The following is a 13,226-nucleotide window of genomic DNA, read 5'->3' on the forward strand; positions in this document are numbered from 1 at the left end:
AGGAGAGGCCCTGCTGTGGTGCCCACTAAGCTGAGGAGAGGCCCTGCTGTGGTGCCCACTAAGCTGAGGAGAGGCCCTGCTGTGGTGCCCCTAAGCTGAGGAGAGGCCCTGCTGTGGTGCCCACTAAGCTGAGGAGAGGCCCTGCTGTGGTGCCCACTAAGCTGAGGAGAGGCCCTGCTGTGGTGCCCACTAAGCTGAGGAGAGGCCCTGCTGTGGTGCCCACTAAGCTGAGGAGAGGCCCTGCTGTGGTGCCCACTAAGCTGAGGAGAGGCCCTGCTGTGGTGCCCACTAAGCTGAGGAGAGGCCCTGCTGTGGTGCCCACTGAGTGAGAGGCCCTGCTGTGGTGCCCACTAAGCTGAGGAGAGGCCCTGCTGTGGTGCCCACTAAGCTGAGGAGAGGCCCTGCTGTGGTGCCCACTAAGCTGAGGAGAGGCCCTGCTGTGGTGCCCACTAAGCTGAGGAGAGGCCCTGCTGTGGTGCCCACTAAGCTGAGGAGAGGCCCTGCTGTGGTGCCCACTGAGGAGAAGCTGGTGCCCACTAAGCTGTGAGAGGCCCTGTGGTGCCCACTAAGCTGAGGAGAGGCCCTGCTGTGGTGCCCACCAAGCTGAGGAGAGGCCCTGCTGTGGTGCCCACCAAGCTGAGGAGAGGCCCTGCTGTGGTGCCCACAAGCTGAGGAGAGGCCCTGCTGTGGTGCCCACTAAGCTGAGGAGAGGCCCTGCTGTGGTGCCCACTAAGCTGAGGAGAGGCCCTGCTGTGGTGCCCAGGCCCTGCTGTGGTGCCCACCAAGCTGAGGAGAGGCCCTGCTGTGGTGCCCACCAAGCTGAGGAGAGGCCCTGCTGTGGTGCCCACACTGAGGAGAGGCCCTGCTGTGGTGCCCACTAAGCTGAGGAGAGGCCCTGCTGTGGTGCCCACTAAGCTGAGGAGAGGCCCTCCTGTGGTGCCCACTAAGCTGAGGAGAGGCCCTGCTGTGGTGCCCACTAAGCTCAGGAAGACCTAAAGGTCTCATAAAGGCAAGACCTTCTGTTCAATTCGCTGACATTTGTGAGACGGAATCGACGGGGAAGTTCCCCCACAGAGCCAGAGCACCTCATTGCCGACGGAGGCTTGGTCTAAAATGGCCACAGTGGTCAGGCTGGTTATAATGGTCACAGTGGTCAGGCTGGTTATAGTGGTCAGGCTGATTATAATGGTCAGTGGTCAAGCTGGTTATAATGATCAGTGGTCAGGCTGATTATAATGGTCAGTGGTCAGGCTGATTATAATGGTCAGTGGTCAGGCTGATTATAATGGTCAGTGGTCAGGCTGGTTATAATGGTCAGGCTGATTATAATGGTCAGTGGTCAGGCTGATTATAATGGTCAGTGGTCAGGCTGATTATAATGGTCAGTGGTCAGGCTGGTTATGATGGTCGGGCTGGTTATAATGGTCAAGCTGGTTATAATGGTCAGGCTGGTTATAATGATCACAGTGGTCAGGATTGTTATAATGGTCAGTGGTCAGGCTGGTTATAATGGTCACAGTGGTCAGGCTGGTTATGATGGTCAGGCTGGTTATAATGATCAGTGGTCAGGCTGGTTATGATGGTCAGGCTTGGTTATAATGATCAGTGGTCAGGCTGGTTATAATGGTCAGTGGTCAGGCTGGTTATGATGGTAGGGCTGGTTATAATGGTCAGTGGTCAGGCTGGTTATGATGGTAGGGCTGGTTATAATGGTCAGTGGTCAGGCTGGTTATGATGGTCAGTGGTCAGGCTGGTTATAATGATCACAGTGGTCAGGCTGGTTATAATGATCACAGTGGTCAGGCTTGTTATAATGGTCAGTGGTCAGGCTGGTTATAATGGTCAGGCTGGTTATAATGGTCACAGTGGTCAGGCTGGTTATGATGGTCAGTGGTCAGGCTGGTTATAATGGTCACAGTGGTCAGGCTGGTTATAATGGTCAGGCTGGTTATAATGGTCACAGTGGTCAGGCTGGTTATGATGGTCAGGCTGGTTATAATGGTCACAGTGGTCAGGCTGGTTATAATGGTCAGGCTCGTTATAATGATCACAGCGGTCAGGCTGGTTATAATGATTGCAGCGGTCAGGCTGGTTATAATGATCAGGCTGGTTATAATGTTCGCAGTGGTCAGGCTGGTTAGAATGATCACAGCGGTCAGGCTGGTTAGAATGATCACAGCGGTCAGGCTGGTTAGAATGATCTCAGCGGTCAGGCTGGTTATAATGATCACAGTGGTCAGGCTGGTTATAATGATCAGGCTGGTTATAATGATCACAGCGGTCAGGCTGGTTATAATGATCAGGCTGGTTATAATGATCACAGCGGTCAGGCTGGTTATAATGATCAGGCTGGTTATAATGATCACAGCGGTCAGGCTGGTTATAATGATCACAGCGGTCAGGCTGGTTATAATGATCACAGTGGTCAGGCTGGTTATAATGATCAGGCTGGTTATAATGATCACAGCGGTCAGGCTGGTTATAATGATCTCAGCGGTCAGGCTGGTTATAATGATCACAGCAGTCAGGCTGGTTATAATGATCTCAGCGGTCAGGCTGGTTGTATCCCTGCAGGTCATCCCCACCTACCCTCAGTCTACAAGGTCAAACAGAATTGTAGTATCAGTGAAAACTGACTGAAGATCAGTTCGGTAACAGAACACACACACACTACCAAAAAGACTTCCCTTATGGCCCATTCCCCTGTAGGTTATCATCATCATGTCACAGTGTGTATTCACATGCTCCACGGTGTTTCTACACACACAGCTAATGAAAGGGGTGGACAGCCTTTAGTCTGTTTCACTCATCCATTCAAAGGCTTTAAGGACACAGGTCTCTTCAAAACCTCCCGCCATGTTAACCCCTCCTCCACTCCTGTCACCCATTGTCCGCGCAGAGACACTGGCTGACCGATGTCATTGTGATGGCACTCTGTTCCGGGGTTCTCTTTAGAATGGTGGATTGTCCAGAACATTCTGCTTGTCAGAGTCCCACATGGAGGATCAGCTGGGGCTCTCAGCAGTGAATCAGCTTCTGATTCAGCACCTCTCAATGTTATTGAGTTCCAGAGCTTTATGAGAGAGGAAGGAGGGAGAATCTCGGGTTTTACTGAATGGGATTTGAAGTCTTGTCTGTGTAACTGGGGCTGTGTGTAGAACAGAGGGGCTTGAGTCAGTGTTCTCTGGGTGAAGTGGAAAGGAAGTAAAAGGTTGTAATTGTCCACTTGGTTGGTTCACCTCTTTCGACTGAGACAGAGGTGACTCATACTGCTGTAAATTACAACACAAACACACATTGCATTTCCATGGGGTAAAAACACATTGCATTTCCATGGGGGAAATATGCATTGCATTTCCATGGGGAATAAACACATTGCATTTCCATGGGGGAAAAACACATTGCATTTCCATGGGGAATAAACACATTGCATTTCCAAGGAGAAAAAACACATTGCATTTCCATGGGGAATAAACACATTGCATTTCCATGGGGAAAAACACATTGCATTTCCATGGGGAATAAACACATTGCATTTCCATGGGGAAAAACACATTGCATTTCCATGGGGGAAAAACATATTGCATTTCCATGGGGAAAAACAGCTTTGCCTCACAGTATGTCTGATGTATGAAGACCTGGTTGGTTTTCCTCTTCATATGGAAACAATGGAGGTGACTCATTCTGCTGTGAGGTTCAACAACACAAACAAACACACTCACACACATTGTATTTCACTAGGGGAAAACACATTGTATTTCACTAGGGAGAAAACACATTGTATTTCACTAGGGAGAAAACACATTGTATTTCACTAGGGGGAAAACACATTGTATTTCACTAGGGGGAAAACACATTGTATTTCACTAGGGGGAAAACACATTGTATTTCACTAGGGGGAAAACACATTGTATTTCACTAGGGAGAAAACACATTGTATTTCACTAGGGGAAAACACATTGTATTTCACTAGGGAGAAAACACATTGTATTTCACTAGGGGAAAACACCTTGTATTTCACTAGGGGAAAACACCTTGTATTTCACATTGTATTTCACTAGGGGAAAACACATTGTATTTCACTAGGGGAAAACACATTGAGGGGAAAACACATTGTATTTCACTAGGAGAAAACACATTGTATTTCACTAGGGAGAAAACACATTGTATTTCACTAGGGAGAAAACACATTGTATTTCACTAGGGAGAAAACACATTGTATTTCACTAGGGGGAAAACACATTGTATTTCACTAGGGGAGAAAACACCTTTGATGACGATGATGGTGATGATGATGATGAAGATGATGATGATGAGGCTTTATTTGAACAACAGACACCAGTCATTGTTTTATAGGTCGTTTTTAACGAGGGTGGACAGACTGCAGCCATCTTCCCACAGAAGCTCCTGTCATGGCTGACTGACTGATGATTTCTAAAGAATGAAAACGTCCTGGTGAGATGGTATTTTGAGAGAGGGAGAGACGGAGAGAGACACAGAGAGAGACAGAGAGAGACAGCCAGAGCGAGACAGAGACAGAGAGAGACAGCGAGACAGAGGGAGAGAGAGAGACAGAGGGAGAGAGAGAGACAGAGACAGAGAGAGACAGAGACAGAGACAGAGAGAGACAGAGACAGAGACAGAGAGAGAGAGAGAGAGAGAGAGAGAGAGAGAGAGAGAGAGAGAGAGAGAGAGAGAGCCAGAGAGAGAGAGAGAGAGAGACAGAGAGAGAGAGAGACAGAGACAGAGACAGAGACAGAGAGAGAGAGAGAGAGAGAGAGAGAGAGAGAGAGGGAGAGAGAGAGAGAGAGAGAGAGAGAGAGAGAGAGAGAGAGAGAGAGAGAGAGAGAGAGAGAGAGAGAGAGAGAGAGAGAGAGAGAGAGAGACAGAGAGAGAGAGAGAGAGAGAGAGAGAGAGAGACAGAGAGAGAGAGAGAGAGAGAGAGAGAGAGAGAGAGAGAGAGAGAGAGAGAGAGAGAGAGAGAGAGAGAGAGAGAGGGAGAGAGAGAGAGAGAGAGAGAGACAGACACAGACACAGACAGAGAGAGAGCATTAATCTCTTTGTGTGTGACTGTCTCATCTTTGATGACTCCTGGAGCTCCAGGCCATTCCCTCCTCCTTTCTCCTGCTCTGTGGTTTTATTCCAGCTCCTTTTTGTCTCAGCTCCTCATTACTTGTTCTGAGCTCGGTATTAACTCCTCCTCTTCCTCCTCGCCTGCTGATCAGTCACACAGCTGACCCTCCTGTGTCACTTTTACACCCACACACATTCTTTACAGGTTGCTTAGAAACCTGCCGTCCGTCTGATGAAATTAGGACGGAGGAATGTCTGCAAAGAGATATCCTTCTGTAGCTCAGTTGGTAGAGCAGGGCGCTTGTAACGCCAGGGTAGTGGGTTCGATTCCCGGGACCACCCATACGTAGAATGTATGCACACATGACTGTAAGTCGCTTTGGATAAAAGCGTCTGCTAAATGGCATATATTATATATTATTATATTATATTGCTAACGTTATACTGTGGCATATAGCCATTAGAAAGGGAGGAGAGGTCTCCATTCAGGAGAATCAGGTGGAAACCCACTGACTGTACAGCTGTGTTGCCCCACGGTTATGTTGTTGAGACCAGAGAGATACAACCTGTGTAGAATGTCTTGAGTCTCAGTCTTCAACACTGCTATCTGTATTGAGCTTGGAGCCCCTTGGTTCGACCCTCCATCACTCAGACAACAACAGACCAGTCTATTACCTCTCCGTCAGCCTAGCCAGGGGACATCATTGTTTTAGGGTCACCCCAGTCCCCAAAGACGCCTGTCTGCCTCACCCTTTTGCTACCCTCTTACCCCCTCCCCCAAACCTTTCCCCAGGCCCTTTATCCTCCCAGGCCCCCCTCTCCAATCTCCCAGAAGGGGAACAGTTGGGCCCTCTGTTCTGGGGGTGTTCAGAGCAGATTCCAGAGTGTGGGGTGTCTCTTTGTCCCCACTAGGGGGGCTTCATGAAGCTCCGTGAAGCACCATGGGGGTTCCGGAACGCCACTGTGTTCCAGAGCAGATTTCTCAATCTGGTTATTGGGTTTTCCTGAAGTCAATTTAAGCAGTTCACTTTGAAGAGCTGACCCCGGTGCCCTCGTTCCACTGAATCCTCTCACAAACACTCTCAGGCCCTTTCATCTCTTCCTTTCTCTTTACCTTCTCTGTTATTTCTGATCAATGTGTGTCACTAACAGGCTGTTTGATACGAAATGTTTTGTATTAGAGAGTTAGAAAGGAGACGAGACAAATGTGCTTACAGATGAGAGAGAGAGAGAGAGAGAGAGAGAGAGAGAGAGAGAGAGAGAGAGAGAGAGAGAGAGAGAGAGAGAGAGAGAGAGAGAGAGAGAGAGAGAGAGAGAGAGAGAGAGAGAGAGAGAGAGAGAGAGAGAGAGAGAGAGAGAGAGAGAGCTGGGGGAGAAAGCTTCTGTCCTGCTACCTGTTCTCAAAATAGTTTGAATCTTGCTATCAATACATTTGTCCGACAAACCTGTACTTACAATGATGTAATAACCTGTTGTTAATAATGGTGTATTGTGTTATAATAACCTGTTGTTAATAATGGTGTATTGTGTTATAATAACCTGTTGTTAATAATGGTGTAGTGTGTTATAATAACCTGTTGTTAATAATGGTGTAGTGTGTTATAATAACCTCATTAATAATGGTGTAGTGTGATAACATAATAACCTCTTGTTAATAATGGTGTATTGTGTTATAATAACTTGTTAATAATGGTGTGTGTGTTATAATAACCTCATTATAATAACCTCATTAATTATGGTGTTGTGTGTTATAATAACCTCATTAATAATGGTGTAGTGTGTTATAATAACCTCATTAATAATGGTGTTGTGTGTTATAATAACCTCATTAATAATGGTGTAGTGTGATAACATAATAACCTCTTGTTAATAATGGTGTATTGTGTTATAATAACCTCATTAATAATGGTGTAGTGTGTTATAATAACCTCATTAATAATGGTGTAGTGTGTTATAATAACCTCATTAATAATGGTGTATTGTGTTATAATAACCTCATTAATAATGGTGTATTGTGTTATAATAACCTCTTATTAATAATGGTGTTGTGTGTTATAATAACCTCATTAATAATGGTGTAGTGTGTTATAATAACCTCTTGTTAATAATGGTGACAGGGCTGTGTTATAATAACCTCATTAATAATGGTGTATGATGGAGAACATAATAACATAATAAGGTGTAGGTGAGTTAAATGTCTTAGGGCTTTCCCATGATGGAGAAACCTGGACAGAGTGTGAGGTGAGTTACATGTCTTCAGGGCTTTCCCATGATGGAGAACAATGAGGTGTTGTTAACATGTCAGGGTTATGATGGAGAACACCTGGAGACAGAGGGGCTTTTCCATGATGGAGAACACCTGGAGACAGGGCTTTCCCATGATGGAGAACATAATAAGTTAACATGTCTTCAGGGCTTTATGATGGAGAACATGGACAGAGTGTTATAATAACCTCATTGAGGTGAGTAACATGTCTTCAGGGTTTTGATACACCTGGAGACAGGGCTTTTCCATGATGGAGAACACCTGGAGACAGGGCTTTCCCATGATGGAGAACACCTGGACATAGTGTGAGGTGAGTTAACATCAGGGTACCCTGATTGGACAGGGCTTTACCATGATGGAGAACACCTGGAGACGGGGCTTTCCCATGATGGAGAACACCTGGAGACAGGGGCTTTTCCATGATGGAGAACACCTGGAGACAGGGCTTTCCCATGATGGAGAACACCTGAAGACAGTGTGAGGTGGGTTAACATGTCTTCAGGGCTTTACCATGATGGAGAACACCTGAGACAGGGCTTTCCCATGATGGAGAACACCTGGAGACAGGGCTTTCCCATGATGGAGAACACCTGGAGACAGGGCTTTCCCATGATGGAGAACACCTGGAGACAGGGCTTTCCCATGATGGAGAACACCTGGACAGAGTGTGAGGTGAGTTAACATGTCTTCAGGGCTTTCCCATGATGGAGAACACCTGGACAGAGTGTGAGGTGAGTTAACATGTCTTCAGGGCTTTCCCATGATGGAGAACACCTGGACAGAGTGTGAGGTGAGTTAACATGTCTTCAGGGCTTTCCCATGATGGAGAACACCTGGACAGAGTGTGAGGTGAGTTAACATGTCTTCAGGGCTTTCCCATGATGGAGAACACCTGGACAGAGTGTGAGGTGAGTTAACATGTCTTCAGGGCTTTACCATGATGGAGAACACCTGGAGACAGGGCTTTCCCATGATGGAGAACACCTGGACAGAGTGAGAGGTGAGTTAACATGTCTTCAGGGCTTTCCCATGATGGAGAACACCTGGACACAGTGTGAGGTGAGTTAACATGTCTTCAGGGCATGATGGAGAACACCTCCCATGATGGAGAACACCTGGAGACAGGGCTTTCCCATGATGGAGAACACCTGGACAGAGTGTGAGGTGAGTTAACATGTCTTCAGGGCTTTCCCATGATGGAGAACACAGGGCTTTCCCATGATGGAGAACACCTGGACACAGTGTGAGGTGAGTTAACATGTCTTCAGGGCTTTCCCATGATGGAGAACACCTGGAGACAGGGCTTTAGGGCTTTCCCATGATGGAGAACACCTGGACAGAGTGTGAGTTAACATGTCTTCAGGGCTTTCCCATGATGGAGAACACCTGGACAGAGTGTGAGGTGAGTTAACATGTCTTCAGGGCTTTCCCATGATGGAGAACACCTGGAGACAGTGTGAGGTGAGTTAACATGTCTTCAAAGGGCTTTCCCATGATGGAGAACACCTGGAGACAGGGCTTTCCCATGATGGAGAACACCTGGACAGGGTGAGGTGAGTTAACATGTCACAGGGCTTTCCCATGATGGAGAACACCTGGAGACAGTGAACACACAGAGCCCTGATGGAGAACACCTGTGAGACAGAGGCTAACTTACCCTGATGGACACACAGAGCCCTGGAGACAGTGTGAGAGTGAGTTAACATGTCTTCAGGGCTTTACCCTGATGGAGAACACCTGGACAGAGTGTGAGGTGAGTTAACATGTCTTCAGGGTGGTCGTCAGTACAAGGGCTCTTCATTTAATATAACAGGCTTGTAGAATAAATACACTTTTGACTTAACATATCAAAGGGACCCTGACTAAAGGCACCTCATTTCCTGGAACAACCCAGATGCAACAACCTCAGATCAGTGTAACTAACTACCTCCTCTGTGAACACACAGAGCCCTGACTAACTACCTACCTATGTGAACACACAGAGCCCTGACTAACAACCTACCTCTGTGACACACAGAGCCCAGAGCCCTGAACACACAGAGATCCCTGAACTAACTACCTACCTCTGTGAACACACAGAGCCCACACAGACCTCTGTGAACCCAGAGATCCCTGAACAACCTACCTCTGTGAACACACAGAGCCCTGACTAACTACCTACCTCTGTGAACACACAGAGATCCCTGTGAGCCCTGACTAACTACCTACCTCTGTGAACACACAGAGCCCTGACTAACTACCTACCTCTGTGAACACACAGAGCCCTGACTAACTACCTACCTCTGTGAACACACAGAGCCCTGACTAACTACCTACCTCTGTGAACACACAGAGCCCTGACTAACAACCTACCTATGTGAACACACAGAGATCCCTGTGAGCTCTGACTAACTACCTACCTCTGTGAACACACAGAGCCCTGACTAACTACCTACCTCTGTGAACACACAGAGATCCCTGTGAGCTCTGACTAACTACCTCCCTAAACAGATCCCTGACTGTTTCACATCTGTGTGTCGTCGTCACACAGCCTGCCTGTTTCCCCTGATTATCGTGGAGTTCAGCAAGGCCTGCTGCTGCCCCAGGACGCTGCTGTAGCACGGCTCTTATTGTTTCACTGATGTTTTACAACTGGTTCTGTTGAATAGTAAAGTCCTCTGGGAGGTACACACACACACACACACACACACACACACACACACACACACACACACACACACACACACACACACACACACACACACACACACACACACACACACACACACACACACACACACACACATCCAAGTCCTCTGGGAGGTACACACACACACACACACACACACACACACACACACACACACACACACACACACACACACACACACACACACACACACACACACACACACACACACACACAACCAAGTCCTCTGGGAGGTACACACACACACACACACACACACACACACACACACACACACACACACACACACACACACACACACATCCAGTCCTCTGGGAGGTACACACACACACACACACACACACACACACACACACACACACACAGACACACACACACACAACCAAGTCCTCTGGGAGGTACACACACACACACACACACACACACACACACACACACACACACACACACACACACACACACACACACACACACACACACACACACACACACACACACACACACACACACACACACACACACACAACCAGGTACTCTGGGAGGTACACACACACACACACACACACACACACACACACACACACACACACACACACACACACACACACACACACACACACACACAACCAAGTCCTCTGGGGGGAGCACACGCACACACACACCAAGTCCACTGGGAGACACACACACACACACACACACACACACACACACACACACACACACACACACACACACACACAACCAAGTCCTCTGGGAGACACACACACACACAACCAAGTCCTCTGGGAGACACACACACAACCAAGTCCTCTGGGAGACACACACACACAACCAAGTCCTCTGGGAGACACACACACACACAACCAAGTCCTCTGGGAGACACACACACAACCAACACACACACAACCAAGTCCTCTGGGAGACACACACACACACAACCAAGTCCTCTGGGAGACACACACAGAACCAAGTCCTCTGGGAGACACACACACAACCAAGTCCTCTGGGAGACATACACACAACCAAGTCCTCTGGGAGACACACACACACACACACACACACACACAACAAAGTCCTCTGGGAGGTACACACAGGAAGGTGTGTGTGTGTGTGTGTGTGTGTGTGTGTGTGTGTGTGTGTGTGTGTGTGTGTGTGTGTGTGTGTGTGTGTGTGTGTGTGTGTGTGTGTGTGTGTGTGTGTGTGTGTGTGTGTGTGTGCCACAGCCTTCTGATGCTGGTGTTTTATAGGAGAAACGTGGAAGCCATTAGGGAGGTATTCCTTAACAACATTCATTACCGGTAGAGAGGAGGCAACGTCTCTGTCCTACACACTCAGATGCAGATTCAATGAGACGCCCGACCCAGGGTCTGACTGGGACCAGAAATCAGCCCAGATATTTATAACACACAGGTCCTAGTCATTCTGCGCAAAAAAATACAATGTAGACAGGCCCACAACTGCCCGGTGGCCAGTCCGTGCCCTGCCCGGTGGCCAGTCCGTGCCCTGCCCGGTGGCCAGTCCGTGCCCTGCCCGGTGGCCAGTCCGTGCCCTGCCCGGTGGCCAGTCCGTGCCCTGCCCGGTGGCCAGTCCGTGCCCTGCCCGGTGGCCAGTCCGTGCCCTGCCCGGTGGCCAGTCCGTGCCCTGCCCGGTGGCCAGTTCGTGCCCAGCCCGGTGGCCAGTTCGTGCCCAGCCCGGTGGCCAGTTCGTGCCCAGCCCGGTGGCCAGTCCGTGCCCTGCCCGGTGGCCAGTTCGTGCCCTGCCCGGTGGCCAGTGCCCTGCCCGTGCCCTGCCCGGTGGCCAGTCCGTGCCCCTGCCCCCTGCCCGGTGGCCAGTCCGAGCCCTGCCCGGTGCCAGTCCTGCCCGGTGGCCAGTTCGTGCCCTGCCCGGTGGCCAGTTCGTGCCCTGCCCGGTGGCCAGTCCGTGCCCTGCCCGGTGGCCAGTCCGTGCCCTGCCCAATTCCTACCAACTTCAGTTGTCATGTCTGGTGTTTATTTGATTCTGGGGTGTCTTTATCACAGTGTCTTTAAGGTTTTGGATAATCCCAAATGAAGACACGAACGCTGACCTGTGGATTACAAGTGTTCTCCTTTAAAGAATAAGAGGGTTGAGGGGTCAACTGGGACTGTTCCCACCATTGTTCCCACCATTGTTCCCACCATTGTTAACCCCTCTTTCTTTGTTTTCCTCTTCTCTCCATCTCTCTCTCTCTCTGGAGAGGGGTGTCATGGTTGGCTTGACTCTAATGGACGAGCTCTCCTGTTCTTCTCAATCTAAGTCTTTCTTTCTCCTCTGTCTCTCTGTGTCTCTCTCTCTCTGTGTCTGTCTCTATCTCTGTGTCTGTCTCTCTCTCTCTCTGTGTGTCTGTCTCTCTCTCTGTGTGTCTCTCTCTCTCTCTGTGTCTGTCTCTCTCTCTCTGTGTCTCTCTCTCTCTGTGTCTCTCTCTCTCTGTGTCTCTCTCTCTGTCTCTCTGTGTCTCTCTCTCTTTGTCTCTGTGTCTCTCTCTCTCTCTCTCTGTGTCTCTCTCTGTGTGTCTCTCTCTCTGTGTGTCTCTGTCTCTTGTTTTACTGAAGGGTTTATTGACTGATAATAAGCATTAGTCAACCTCCAACACACCCCTCCTTCTCCAAATTCTTGCTGAGCAAATCACACACACACACACACACACACACACACACACACACACACACACACACACACACACACACACACACACACACACACACACACACACACACACACACACACACACACACACACACACCTCTGAGAAATACTGTGACAGAGCATGAAACATGTCTCTCCCTGACACACGTTCTTAGCAAGTTAGATAAACTCAACGTGGATTTATTTTTGATTTGAACAGGAGTATCTATGGTAACAGGAGTATCTGAGACCCGATGGTAACAGGACTATCTTAGACCCTATGGTAAAATGAGTATCTATGGTAACAGGACTATCTTAGACCCTATGGTAAAATGAGTATCTATGGTAACAGGAGTATCTGAGACCCTATGGTAACAGGAGTATCTATGGTAACAGGAGAATCTGAGACCCTATGGTAACAGGAGTATCTATGGTAACAAGAGTATCTGAGACCCGATGGTAACAGGAGTATCTATGGTAACAGGAGAATCTGAGACCCTATGGTAACAGGAGTATCTGAGACCCTATGGTAACAGGAGTATCTATGGTAACAGG

Source organism: Oncorhynchus gorbuscha, unplaced genomic scaffold, assembly GCF_021184085.1.
Source record: "Oncorhynchus gorbuscha isolate QuinsamMale2020 ecotype Even-year unplaced genomic scaffold, OgorEven_v1.0 Un_scaffold_541, whole genome shotgun sequence".
Classification (NCBI taxonomy): domain Eukaryota; kingdom Metazoa; phylum Chordata; class Actinopteri; order Salmoniformes; family Salmonidae; genus Oncorhynchus; species Oncorhynchus gorbuscha.